General features: G+C 42.1%; 1 protein-coding gene across 4 annotated transcripts in view; it reads right to left on the bottom strand.

The window, feature by feature from the left end:
* Positions 1 to 14,138, bottom strand: part of LOC126175883 (uncharacterized) — a 930,852-nt gene that overhangs the window by 321,206 nt on the left and 595,508 nt on the right. The gene's annotated exons all lie outside the window — the stretch shown is intronic.

Here is a 14,138-nt window from a genome sequence, read left to right as displayed (position 1 = left end):
AGAAATGCCATTACGATTTCTGCATTCAGATCTCTGGGAGGGGACAGCCGAGAGGGAAGTGACCATGAGAAAAAAATTGGATAACCAACGAAAAGGTTATGTTCTACGAGTCGGGGCGCTTAATGTCAGAAGCTTGAACTTGGTAGGGAAGCTATAAAAACTGAAAAGGGAAATGTAAAGGCTCACTCTAGATTTAGTAAGGGTCAGTGAAGTAAAATCGAAGAAGACAAGGATTTATGGTCAGATGAGTATAGGGTAAGCAGCAGAAAATGGTATTGAGACGCCCTGCTAAACCCGCAGGACGGACAAGTAGTAGGAATTGTGGAAAGGGGCCAGAATGAGCGGCTGTCAGTTTCACTCCAAACATAACACTTCATTTAGTTGCCCAAACATTACAGTGCAACTTCTAAGCTTGACTACCGACAGAAAACGTCTGTAATTCTAAAACGGCTGAAAGTCCATGAATTAAATACAACTACTACGAGGCGTGTTTTTTAAGTAAGTACCGTTTTGAAATTAAAAAAAGACGTGCTAAGATATCTCAATAATTTTATTTTTACATGAAAGCCTGTACCTTAATCTACGCACTGACGCCATTACAGTCTGATTCTTCCTTGTTTACGTTGTGTACTGAGTGTTTAAGATGCCTCCGATAATCGTGCGTCCCGCCGACTGTGAAGTACGAGCTGTTCCAAGATTTCTTAGTGCTAAAGGCCTAAAAGCGATGGATATCCGAGATCTGTGCAGTTTACGGAGAAAACATTATGAGTGATGGAATGGTAAGAAAGTGGGTGAGAGCATTTAAAAGTGGCCGCACAAATGTGCATGATGAACAACGGAGTGGGCGTCCTTCGGTCGTTAATGAAAGTTTGGTGCGGGAAGTGGACAATAAGGTGAGAGAAAACAGACGCTTTACGATTTCCTCCATACGGGATGACTTTCCTAATGTTTCTTGTAGCGTTTTGTATGGCATTGTGACCGAGAACTTGAATTACCGAAAATTGTGCGCACGTTGGGAACAGAAAATGTTGACGGATGTGCACAAAACCAAACGTTTAGACAGTGCATTGACTTTCCTTGAGCGGTACCACAACGACGATGATGCTTTCTTAAGCCAAATTGTTGCGGGCGATGAAACATGGGTGGCCTACGTCACACCAGAATCAAAGCAACAGTCCCTGGAAGTTGAGCAAGGGCATCGTTTTGCTGCAAGACAATGCCCGTCCGCATGTGGTGAATCAGACCAAAGATCTCATCACATCTTTTCGATGGGAAACTCTAGATCATCCTCCGTACAGCCCCGATCTTGCGCCCAGTGACTACCATCTGTTCCTGCACTTGAAGAAACACCTGGGTGGTCAGCGTCTTCAAGACGATGACGAAGTCAAAAAAGTGGTTAAGCAGGCGGCAGGCTTCTATAAGGAGAGTATTCAAAAACTGGTACAAGTGCCTCAATATTGACGGAAATTATGTATAAAAGTAGATTAAGGTATAGGCTTTTATGTAAAAATAAAATTATTGAGATATCTTAGCACATCTTTTTTTTAATTTCAAAACGGTACTTACTTAAAAAACACTCCTCGTATATATATATATATATATATATATATATATATATATATATATATATATATATATATATATATGAGACAGAAGGCTCTAGGATTTAACCTTAAATAGTATTTAAAGCCAAGCGATGTAAGACCACTAGTCAGATAGATTACGATTATTAAAAGCGGCTGAAGGCCTATAAAATTTAAAACAACACAACTACAATAACCTTTCAATAGGGAGAAGGCCCAAGCTTTATGACCAATAAGAAACCTTACTCCAAAACGGCTCAAAGCCTTTGTTTAAAAAAAACTGCAACCAACTTTCCAAGGCAAAAGGCCCAAAGCTTTTAACCTTAAATAGTATTTAAGCCCAAGTGATGTAAGTCTTCGTAAGAATCCAGAATTTTAAAGCGGCTGAAGGCCCACCATTTTAAGAACAATACGATGAGTAATAACTTTAAACCGGCTGAAGGCCGATGCCTCTAAAAACAATACACTACAATAAATTTTCAACGGGCAGAAAACCCACAGCCCTATCTTCCAAAGGTAATACTTGATAAGTAAGATCCTTAAAACTTAAAGCGGCTGAAGGCCCTAGCTTTATCTTCAGATAACGTAAGACTTGCCCAATTTAGAAAAACTTTCTTTTAAAACGGCTGAAGGCCTTTGATTTTAAAAACAGCATACAAATTCCAATCATCGGCTATGAGCCATTAAAAATACACAATTAAACGCCAAAAAGAAAGTATTATAGGCAACGGCGCTCAGAAGTTTCCAGGGGGCTCGGTCTGCCCTTGAAATCTTAACGTTCGCTTAGGAGAGACAAGAAGTCGGCCCAACTATACTCGATCCGCCGGAAACGCAACCAAGAGATGGTCAGGAACCCACCAACAAGTCGACTTGCTAACCACCGACCATTATACGAGAATTCCAAAGCCAAAACGAAACAGACATAGCCGTTCACAACCAAAAATACATTAAGCTGCAAAACTATACACCATGTTGGACAGCGACAACAGGCGAGGAAAAGGCCCTGCCTGAATTTACGTCAGCGACCCGGGCAGGTAACGGGAACACTAACGGCCACAAGGCAGAAAATTCCACTGGTGCACTAGAATTTCAAACCAACTATAGTTAATTCCACTACACGGCGGCTAAATCTTCACCAAATCGAACACTCGCTGTTGCTCCCAGGAATACCGAACCACCAACCAAGGGGACAACGTGAACAGACGTGGCTTCGGTAATAAAATCAGCACTCAACTTCCATGTCCTGGGTCGGTGAGCCACGAACCACGTAGCACTCGGAACAGCCCCCACACGCTCCAACACTGCGTAGACTGCCACCGTGCCCAGCCGAATGCAACGCGCTGAGACTTGCTTGCTGATCCGCTCCAACCGACCAACTCACTGCCAGTACTCCGACAAGTTGTCAGCGGAAATTACACCAACTACACACACAGTTTGACAAACACTTGCACGAAGACTTGAACGACACTCAGCAGTGACTGTTTAATCATGAAGCCAAATCGGGAGTCGATACACACACACACACACACACACACACACACACACAGGCAACCCATAAGCGATCGGCGAGCCAACTCACGTCGTCCAAAAGGACGACCGATCGACGATCCACGAAGACCGTCCCCGGCTCAAGTGATTCGTGGCGGCAACGGTCGAGCGAGCCACGGACATCCAGGCCTCACTGCTGCTCCATCCCGACTGAACTAGTGCCGCATTCCAACTCCACGACTGGCAGGTCCGAACTGCCCTCCTGGCACGTTCCAACTGACTCCACGATAGGCGACAACCAGGAAGTAATAGCAGTGTAGCAAAGATCACACGTGAGGGCTATATCGATAGGCGCTTCTACTGCCACTGATGGGCAGACAAAGCAGCAACTCAGTGACAACAGAAACTGAAACTAACATAACGAGGTCGCAACACGAAAGAAACAGGATGTAAAATAAGAAATGGCACGAGCGCGAGCCACGCACGGAGCAGGTATAATGGGAATAGGATTCGTTACGTATAGGAGGGTAGGACAAAGCGAGTGTCACTGTGACAGTTCAGTGATAGGGTTGTTCTTATCGTAACTGACAACAAACCAACCCAGACAACGAAAGTTGAGGTATACGTGTCGACGTCGCAAGCGAAAGATATGAAGTAGAGAAAGTAACTGAAGATATCGAAAGGGTAATACAGTTCGTAAAGGCAGATGAAAATATACACTCCTGGAAATGGAAAAAAGAACACGTTGACACCGGTGTGTCAGACCCACCATACTTGCTCCGGACACTGCGAGAGGGCTGTACAAGCAATGATCACACGCACGGCACAGCGGACACACCAGGAACCGCGGTGTTGGCCGTCGAATGGCGCTAGCTGCGCAGCATTTGTGCACCGCCGCCGTCAGTGTCAGCCAGTTTGCCGTGGCATACGGAGCTCCATCGCAGTCTTTAACACTGGTAGCATGCCGCGACAGCGTGGACGTGAACCGTATGTGCAGTTGACGGACTTTGAGCGAGGGCGTATAGTGGGCATGCGGGAGGCCGGGTGGACGTACCGCCGAATTGCTCAACACGTGGGGCGTGAGGTCTCCACAGTACATCGATGTTGTCGCCAGTGGTCGGCGGAAGGTGCACGTGCCCGTCGACCTGGGACCGGACCGCAGCGACGCACGGATGCACGCCAAGACCGTAGGATCCTACGCAGTGCCGTAGGGGACCGCACCGCCACTTCCCAGCAAATTAGAGACACTGTTGCTCCTGGGGTATCGGCGAGGACCATTCGCAACCGTCTCCATGAAGCTGGGCTACGGTCCCGCACACCGTTAGGCCGTCTTCCGCTCACGCCCCAACATCGTGCAGCCCGCCTCCAGTGGTGTCGCGACAGGCGTGAATGGAGGGACGAATGGAGACGTGTCGTCTTCAGCGATGAGAGTCGCTTCTGCCTTGGTGCCAATGATGGTCGTATGCGTGTTTGGCGCCGTGCAGGTGAGCGCCACAATCAGGACTGCATACGACCGAGGCACACAGGGCCAACACCCGGCGTCATGGTGTGGGGAGCGATCTCCTACACTGGCCGTACAACACTGGTGATCGTCGAGGGGACACTGAATAGTGCACGGTACATCCAAACCGTCATCGAACCCATCGTTCTACCATTCCTAGACCGGCAAGGTAACTTGCTGTTCCAACAGGACAATGCACGTCCGCATGTATCCCGTGCCACCCAACGTGCTCTAGAAGGTGTAAGTCAACTACCCTGGCCAGCAAGATCTCCGGATCTGTCCCCCATTGAGCATGTTTGGGACTGGATGAAGCGTCGTCTCACGCGGTCTGCACGTCCAGCACGAACGCTGGTCCAACTGAGGCGCCAGGTGGAAATGGCATGGCAAGCCGTTCCACAGGACTACATCCAGCATCTCTACGATCGTCTCCATGGGAGAATAGCAGCCTGCATTGCTGCGAAAGGTGGATATACACTGTACTAGTGCCGACATTGTGCATGCTCTGTTGCCTGTGTCTATGTGCCTGTGGTTCTGTCAGTGTGATCATGTGATGTATCTGACCCCAGGAATGTGTCAATAAAGTTTCCCCTTCCTGGGACAATGAATTCACGGTGTTCTTATTTCAATTTCCAGGAGTGTAGTAGCCATGGGCTACTGGAATGCAGTTGTAGGGGAAGGAGCAGAAGAGACGATTACAGGATAATGTGGGCTTGGGATAAGTAATGAGAGAGGAGAAAGACTAACTGAATTCTGTAATAAATTTCAGCTAGTAATAGCGAATAATCTGTTAAAGAAGCACAAGAGGAGGAGGTCTACTTGGCAAAGACCGGGTGATGAGGCAATATTTCAGTTAGCTTACATCATGGTCAAACAGAGATTCCGAAATCAGGTACTGGATTTTAAGACGTACCCAGGAGCTGATATCGACTCGGATTAGAATGCAGTAGTGATGTAGTGTAGGCTGAAGTTTAAGATATTAGTCAGGAAGAATCAGTACGCAAAGAAGTGGGATTCAGGAGTGCTAAATAATGTCGAGATACGTTTGAAGTTCTCTAAGGCTATAGATACAGCAATAACTAATAGCTAGTAGGCAGTACACTCGAAGACGAATGGACATCTCTAAAAAGGGGAATCGCAGAAGTTGGAAAGAAAAACATGGGTTACAAAAAAGACAACTGCGAAGCAACCATGGGTAACAGAAGAAATACTTCAGTTGATCGATGAAAGAAGTAAATACAAAACCGTTCAGGGAAATTCAGGAATGAAATAAATAGGAAGAGCACGGAGCTAAAACTAAATGGCTGTATGGAAAATTTTAAGTAATCTGAAAAGAAATAACTGTCGGAGGGACTGACCTAGCACATAGCAAAGTCAAAACAACATTCAGTGAAATTCAAAGCAAGGGGAATTCGGTGAAATTGAAAGCAACGGGAATTCCGCTGTTAAATGGAGAGGAGAGATTGGACATGTGGAAAGAGTACATTGAATACCCCTGTGATAGGGAAGATTTGTGTGATGTGATAGAAGAAGAAACAAGAGTCGATTTAGAAGAGATAGGAGATCCAGTATTAGAATTTAAAACAATTTTGGAAGACTTAAAATCCAATAGGGCAGAAGGATAGGTAACTTTCCATCAGAATTTCTAAAATAATTGGGGGAAGTTGCAACAAAACGTCTATTCACGCCGGTGTGTAGGATGTTTGAGTCTGGCGACATATCATCTGACTTTCGGAAAAATATCATCCACACACTTCGAAGACTGCAAGAGCTGACAAGTGCAAGAATTACAGCACAATCACCTTAAAGCTCATGCATCCACGTTGCTGACAAAAGTAATATACAGAAGAATGGAAAAGAAAATTGAGGGTGCGTTAGATGACGATCAGTTTGGCTTTGCGAAAGGTAAAGGCTTGTGAGAGGCAATTCTGATGTTGCGTTTAGTAATGGAAGCAAGACTAAAGAAAAGTCAAGACACGTTCATAGGATTTGTCGACCTGAAAAAGGCGTTCGACAGTGTAAAATGGTGCAAGACGTTCGGAATTCTGAGAAAAATTGGGTAAGCTATAGGGAGAGACAGATAATATGCAATATGTACAAGAGCCAAGAGGAAATAATAGGAGTGGACAACCAAGAACAAAGCGCTCGGGTTAAAAAGAACAGGGATGTAGTCTTTCGTCCCTGCTGTTCAGTCTATACATCTACGAAGCAGTGAAGGAAATAAAAGAAAGATGCAAGAGAGGAATTAGATTTCAGGGTGAATGGGTATCAATGACACGATTCGCTGCTAACATTGCTGTTCTCAGAGAAAGTGAGGAAACATTTGCTGAATGTAATGAACACTCTAATGAATGCACAATATGGACTGAGAGTAAATCGAAGGTTGGGTTGGGTTGTTTGGGGAAGGAGACCAGACAGCGAGGTCATCGGTCTCATCGGATTAGGGAAGGACGGGGAAGGAAGTCGGCCGTGCCCTTTCAAAGGAACCATCCCGGAATTTGCCTGGAGCGATTTAGGGAAATCACGGAAAACCTAACTCAGGATGGCCGGACGCGGGATTGAACCGTCGTCCTCCCGAATGCGAGTCCAGTGTGCTAGCCACTGCGCCACCTCGCTCAGTAAATAGAAGAAAGACGAAAGTAATGAGAAGTAGCAGAAATGAGAACAGCGAGAAGCTTAACATCAGGATTGATGGTCACGAAGTAGATGAAGTTAAGGAATTCTGATGGCTACGCAGCAAAATAACCAATGACGGGCGGAGCAAGGAGGACATCAAAGGCAGACTAGCACTAGCCAAAGGGCAGTGCTGCCCAAGAGAGGTCTAATAGTATGAAATATAGGCCTTAATTTGAGGAAGAAATATCTGAGAATGTACATTTGGAGCGCAGCATTGTATGGCAGTGAAACATGGGAAAACCGGATCAGAAGAGAATTCAAGCATTTTGGATGCGATGCTATACGCGAATGTTGAATTAGGTGTACTTGTGAGGTAAGCAGTGAGGTGGTTCTGTGCAAAATCGGAGGAAAGGAATATATGGAGAACAGTGACAAGAAGAAGGCACAAGATGATAGGACACTGTGAAGACATCACTGGATGAGTTCCATGGTACTAGAGTGAGCTAAAGAGGGCAAAAACTGTAGAGGAAAGAGATTTGAAAACATCCAGCAAATAACTTAGAACGTAGGCTGAAAGTGCTACTCTGAGATGAAGAGGTTGAGACAGGAGAGGAATTCGTGACGGGCCGTATCAAACAATTCAGAAAACTGATGACACAAAAAAGAAAGAAAAAGGACGGGCCAATTGGACGGGATTTCGCACGATATACCTCAGGAGGACGTCCAAAAACTCTGTCAATCATTGACTTTCGTTATTGATTTGATCAAATCGTTAAGCTCTTTTCCGTCAATAATGCATCAAATTTTTCAGATTTCTTTTTCCTACTGTGTATGTTTAACGCTTGTTTTATTCTTCTTAGCTGCAGTCAGACACAGACCAACGTTAAGCTGCTAAGTTGGGTTTACAAAAAAATGGTTCAAATGGCTCTGAGCACTATGGGACTCAACATCTGTGGTCATAAGGCCCCTAGAACTTAGAACTACTTAAACCTAACTAACCTAAGGACATCACACACATCCATGCCTGAGGCAGGATTCGAACCTGCGACCGTAGCAGTCGCGTGGTTCCGGACTGAGCGCCTAGAACCGCTAGACCACCGCGGCCGGCCTTAGGTTTACACTTTCTCCAAACACTTTCTTCTTTTCTCTCCCCATCTCTAGGTTTTTCCCTGCCTCTTGGGACTCTTTTTTGATGTAAACTTCCACATTTCTTAATTTCGTTTCAGTACTTTCGACTGTCTTCAGTTCTTTTCTTTATTTATGCCAGTTTCCTCTAAACCCACATACAATTTTCTAGGTCATTTCAGTTTGCATTTTAATTTTTCAGAGGTCTGTGCAGTCTTTCTTGTCAGTCCGCTAGCAGCCGTCATTTAACTGTGCCCGAAGAATGTTAGTCTTCTTTTGCTAATCTTATTTGTAATTTTTGGTACATGTTTATAATCTTCCGTGTTACTTCTCAGTTGAATTTTTTTTTTTTTGTGAAAAATAGCACAGCGATGAACGTTCACGCTGTTCAGTTATTCAAAAACAGTCTTAATTGCATTTATTATTATTATACCGCCAACCAGTTTCAACCCGACGTAGGAGTCATCTTGGGCGTTTACACCATTGGTCGACTGCTGGCGGTGTCACTCCTGTCTACATAACGGCAGGATAGTTTCCTGCTTGCTAACATAAACAGTATTCTCTTCGAAAGCGTTCTAAAATTTTTATGAATCACGCATATTATATTTCAGTATTTAAGTCTTATTATGCCCAAGAACAATGCATTGAAAAAATGGTTCAAATGGCTCTGAGCACTATGGGACTTAACATCTGAGGTCATCACTCCCCTAGAACTTAGAACTACTTAAACCTAACTAACGTAAGGACATCACACACACCCATGCCCGAGGCAGGATTCGAACCTGCGACCGTAGCGTTCGCGTGGTTCCAGACTGAAGCGCCTAGAACCGCACGACCACACAGGCCAACAATGCATTGAACAACAATATAAACTTATAGTTCACGAAATCTAAGCTCAGGACTGAGGAAGGTACAATCTGTCTCCATCCCATTTGGCTGCCCCTTATATAATCTCCTATCACTTTTCGAAGTTAAATAAGATAAATAAGACTGGAGTTCATCCATCGTCTTCCGAACTGCAATCTTTATCTCAAATAGATTAAATATTTATTTCACTAATTTTGCCTTAGTTTTTGTATCTCTTTGCGTTTCTTACCAAATCTGCTGCATTTTAATATCTACTCCACGTTCTTAAAAAGCTTTTAATAGAGTCGGCCTGCTTATGGAGTCATTTGATTTTTTAATCTTCGAATGTGCACCAGTATTCTCTATCAGTTTCGGTCCTTTCTTGCGATATTAGCTACATATTTTTAATCTGTTCTGCACAGTGCATACCCCTTCTTAACCCTACCAGAAATCGTCCTAATCCTGCATCCAACCGTTCTACAAATCTTCTAAGAAGTACTACAGAGAAAAATTGTAACCTACAGCTGTAGTTGCTAAGGTCTGGTTTGTTACCTTATTTTGTGTAGTGAAAAGCTTATGGTATTTTCTAGATATTAGCAATTTCGCTTCTTTCCAGCTCTTTCACCACTTTAACTAGTGTTTGTTATACACTGAATTTTAAATATACTACTGTTATATTATCTCCTCCTTGTGGTTTATAATTCTTCATGGAATTGAAAGTCTCTTTCGCCTTCGTTTGGAGATTCGCTTGCATCTTGAATTAGGATTCCTAAATACGAATATATATGTTGCATCCCAAAATAATAGGCTGAAATTCTTCGGTTGTTTTTCTTCTTCGTCCGAAAGTTAGTTGCTAAGACAGAGGCCTGTGAATAAAATTTTACTTCCATTTACGTTGTTTATATTATTATTCATTTAGTTAAATTAGTAACTACCTAGTAATACTTTCCTTTTCTTTTTACTTCTTAATGGAGCTGAATATGTATGTTATGGGTGGTTGAAACCCCTGATTTTTATGACCTTTTTGTGATCTTCCCTGATAATAAATATAAGAGAATTCGCTGGAAATGCAGGAAGCCTTTAACAGAATTCTCGAACAGTGGCTACGTATTGGAAGTGCCTTAAACAGAAAGCCTCATTGATTTTCATGAGAAAAGTTATTTCCAGGAATGTCTCGCAAGCTCATCACAAAGTTGTTATTCCGGCCACCATTTCAAACAATGGTTCTGAAATACCTTTTCGAAAATTGGCTTTCATCTTAAACTGAATATATATATATATATATATATATATATATATATATATATATATATATATATATATATATATATATATATATATATATATTTCGGCATCAAGTCGCTCAAATTATATTTATCAGCTTCTGCTTATCACCGCTTACTAACACCATCAGATGAATTGTTCAAAAATAACGAAAAATGGGGCTAGTGAAATACTAGGACACTACGTTACAAATCAAACAATTTACTGCATGTATTTGAGTATATAAATGACTGAGAACAAATAATTCCTTATTTGCTCAAAATTCTTATTAACCTTATAGTCCAGTACTGTAACAGCTTTAGGCTATCAATTACAGCTTTCTTCGTCTGAAACACCCATTTTTAATAAAAACCAAAACCGGTTAAAAACTTCTGAAATCGACACCTATCCAAAAAGAAGAACAAAAACTATATGTCAATGGTGATTGTAAAAATCATAAATGATTTTTTCACTTGCAGCAATTAAAGAAGTTCTATTAGATCCAAACATAACCAGTTATCTCGGAAATATAGCTATAGATTAAAAAAAGACGGCGCGACATACGTCACATAGGCCTAATATTACATTTTGTTAAATAATAATGTCCCAACTAATTTCATTTAGTTTATTTATTTTCTGAAAGAGACGTTACATCTACGACAAGTCTAAGCCAGTTTGCAGATTGTCCAGAAGAGGCACTACCACAACCGGCGCTTATCTTTGTCAACTTTCTTTCCGTCTGAACTGATGCTGAAGTTTAGGTACACTTGCGACAGTGTGGCTTTTGTCTGTAACTGGTGGTACTAAACATCAATTACCTGCCACGCGTGCGTAAAAATTGAAGGATTCAAATTGAAATTGTCAGCATTTAACATCATTTCACAGAATCCTCGTCGTTCTAATGCGATTCGCCTCATTAATCTTTTCAAACATAGCTATCCTTTGTAAAACAATTTCTGTTTCAGTGTGCACAATTTAATTAAACGAAAACAGTATAGCACTTCTCACGAACTGTATGTTAGAACATGTTCAAAACTAATCATCCCATTCAGTACTTCATTACATCAATTTTTGTTAATTTAGTTGCTGCTGGAGTAATGTATGTTAAGAAGATAACAACAAACATACATTTCAACAAAAGTGGTTTTACATCTCTTAGCCAGAGATACTCCGGGTAACGCTCGTCTCACAACACTTCCTGCAAACGTGACGTCATTTTGACAATGGATGCGATAGTATCGACAATCGATGCAACAGGTACCATAATCATTTCTACATATTTAGCTGTTTTGTATCATATCTTGCAGCATGCCGTTTCAGTGCAACGGCGCCTTGAAAATGTATCACAAACAATCGTCCTTATCATTAAATATCAGTTAATAACTCATCAACCAGGTAATCTTTCGAGATTTACTGTCATCTAGACGTGATACCAAAACGAAAAGATTAAGCTTTCTTCGGAAGTTGCCAAGAAGTTGTTAGAGAAACCAGTTACTGCTGTACCGAGAATTACTTGTGTTGTTATCTTACTATGATTATTTGCTTGAATAATCATTGTGAAATAAAAGTGCTGAAACATCAGTCGATAGCGTCGTGATTTAATATATCTTAACACCCCTGGCACTTTCTTACAAATATAATACATGTATCTTCTGCAATATTCGACGTTATTTAGCATTTCAATTGTGTCGAATTCCGAGAGTGTGGTTAGGCAGGACCTAAGAGGACAGCTTTAATTGCTGCCAGTGAAAGAGAAGCAATAGCATTCATATTCTTCGTTCTCACAAATATTTCGCTGGTTATTTCCAAATAAGTGTCGATTTCCGAGTGTGTGGTTAAGCAGGAACATATGAGGACAGCTTTAATTGATGCGAATGAAAGGAGAAGAAATATCATTCACATTCTTTCTTGTCATATTTCGCTGGTAACACCCATCTCACAAGCTTTCCAGAAAACCAATGGCACTTCCGGTTGGTATATTTGTGCTGCCACCAATATGTGTGAGCTGTCTGCGAGAGAGGCCCGCATCAAACGCCAACGAAAACCGACAGCAGTTCGATTTTGTGAGGCCCAGGAGGAAGACAGGACGTATGCAGGTTCTCGATAGCACACGACAAAATTAAGACCTTAAGTGGATACCTTTTCAATTAAATAGTGATTTCCCGCGGACCATGCACGAGCCGATCGGTCATGAAGTGTGGCGGACAAGCCGACTAGTGTGACGTCATCAATTGGTTGCAGGCATGGAGGTAAAAAAATGATGGTGTTGTCATTGCGTCACAAATTTGAAGCCGACATTCGCCATCTTATGTAGCCCAAAAAACATCAGGTTCCCCGCAGTGATACTTCCCTGTAATGCCACTCTTACATGCCCACGCCCAGTTTCAGGCTTTGGGAATAACTATCGATTTTCGTGGTCGTATTCCAAATAACATCTGGTGCTATCATTGTGTACAGACGTAGCTGTATCATAAAAAAGTGACATTTCAGTAATCTTTCATTTTGTTGATATGCGCAAGAGACGATAGCACACCTTGCTTCTTTCCTCGTTTTACACGTTTATTGGCTAACAAAGAACTTGTAGGTACTTTTTTGGGAACGTGAACATCAAAAATGTTGTGCTTATGAGCTGAAAGCTGAAAATGTAAGGAACAAGAAGCAGTGCCAGTAAACAAACAGTCACTGGTTTCGGAAGTCCAGATAAAGGTGGAATGACATGGATTACGAAAGCATCCTTTTCACGTCATAACCTTCTCTTCTTGGTTATTTGAAAGACATCAAGAAAACAAGTTACATTAACAAGGGCAGATGTGTCGTATTACTACAGCATTCCTGACACTGTTCATGTAAGCGCTGTAATTTTTAGCGTTTAAAAGAGCTTTTGCGCGCACATAACAGAAATAATGAACAATAAACAACTGCAAACGGTAGTCTTCTAATGTTTTGGGCTATTTAAGACGCGGCAGGAAGTGTTAAAAAAAACTCATATCCATACGCAAAATCTGATTTGAAATGTTATGTAAAATTACATGGCATACATAATTTAAATGGTTGTTTTTGAACAATTCAGAAAAAGCAACTATTAAAATAAAGCTTAAAGATTGTAAACACACTGTAAACTGCAGTGTAAGGCCTCCAGTGGCAAGCTGGTATGCGTCTGACAGTGCACAATCGGTTTTATTGGAATAACATACCATAGTGGCCTTTGACCTCTGTATTCGTTGCATAACATTTAAATTGGCAGAAAAATCTCCTGACAGGCGTAAATAATTAAATGACCCTCAGGAATCAACAAACCGGACGCGGAAGATTTTGCAGCTAATGGCCACTCGTTAATGGAATTCAACGAACGTCGTGTAAACCTCGTAGTTAAACGCTCTATATACAAGCTGGAAACAAGTCGCAGGCTCATCAAATGATGCTATGAACGAAGGGGAGACCGTTGCACCAGGAGGATAGGCTACCTGCGAACACGTGGTGTTTCCTTATCGGTGTGTCAGTATAGTGAACTATTTTACAAATACAAGAAACAATGTGCACTAGACGGCCACAAGTTGTTTCCGGAATCTTCTACTGTTTCCGTTCTTGTGAGACATGAGGTTGTATCTCGTGCAGCGTTTGTAAATAATCCTAAATAATATAATACACTAAAGCTACTTGGAGCGTATTGCTGTTTCTTCAGTTACAGAGTTTTCTCTGCGACTCTCTGGAAGAATTAA

This window comes from Schistocerca cancellata, chromosome 3 (genome assembly GCF_023864275.1).
Source record: "Schistocerca cancellata isolate TAMUIC-IGC-003103 chromosome 3, iqSchCanc2.1, whole genome shotgun sequence".
Taxonomy (NCBI): domain Eukaryota; kingdom Metazoa; phylum Arthropoda; class Insecta; order Orthoptera; family Acrididae; genus Schistocerca; species Schistocerca cancellata.
The sequence above is the reverse complement of the archived record's forward strand: the minus strand, read 5'-3'. Positions and strand labels throughout refer to the sequence as shown.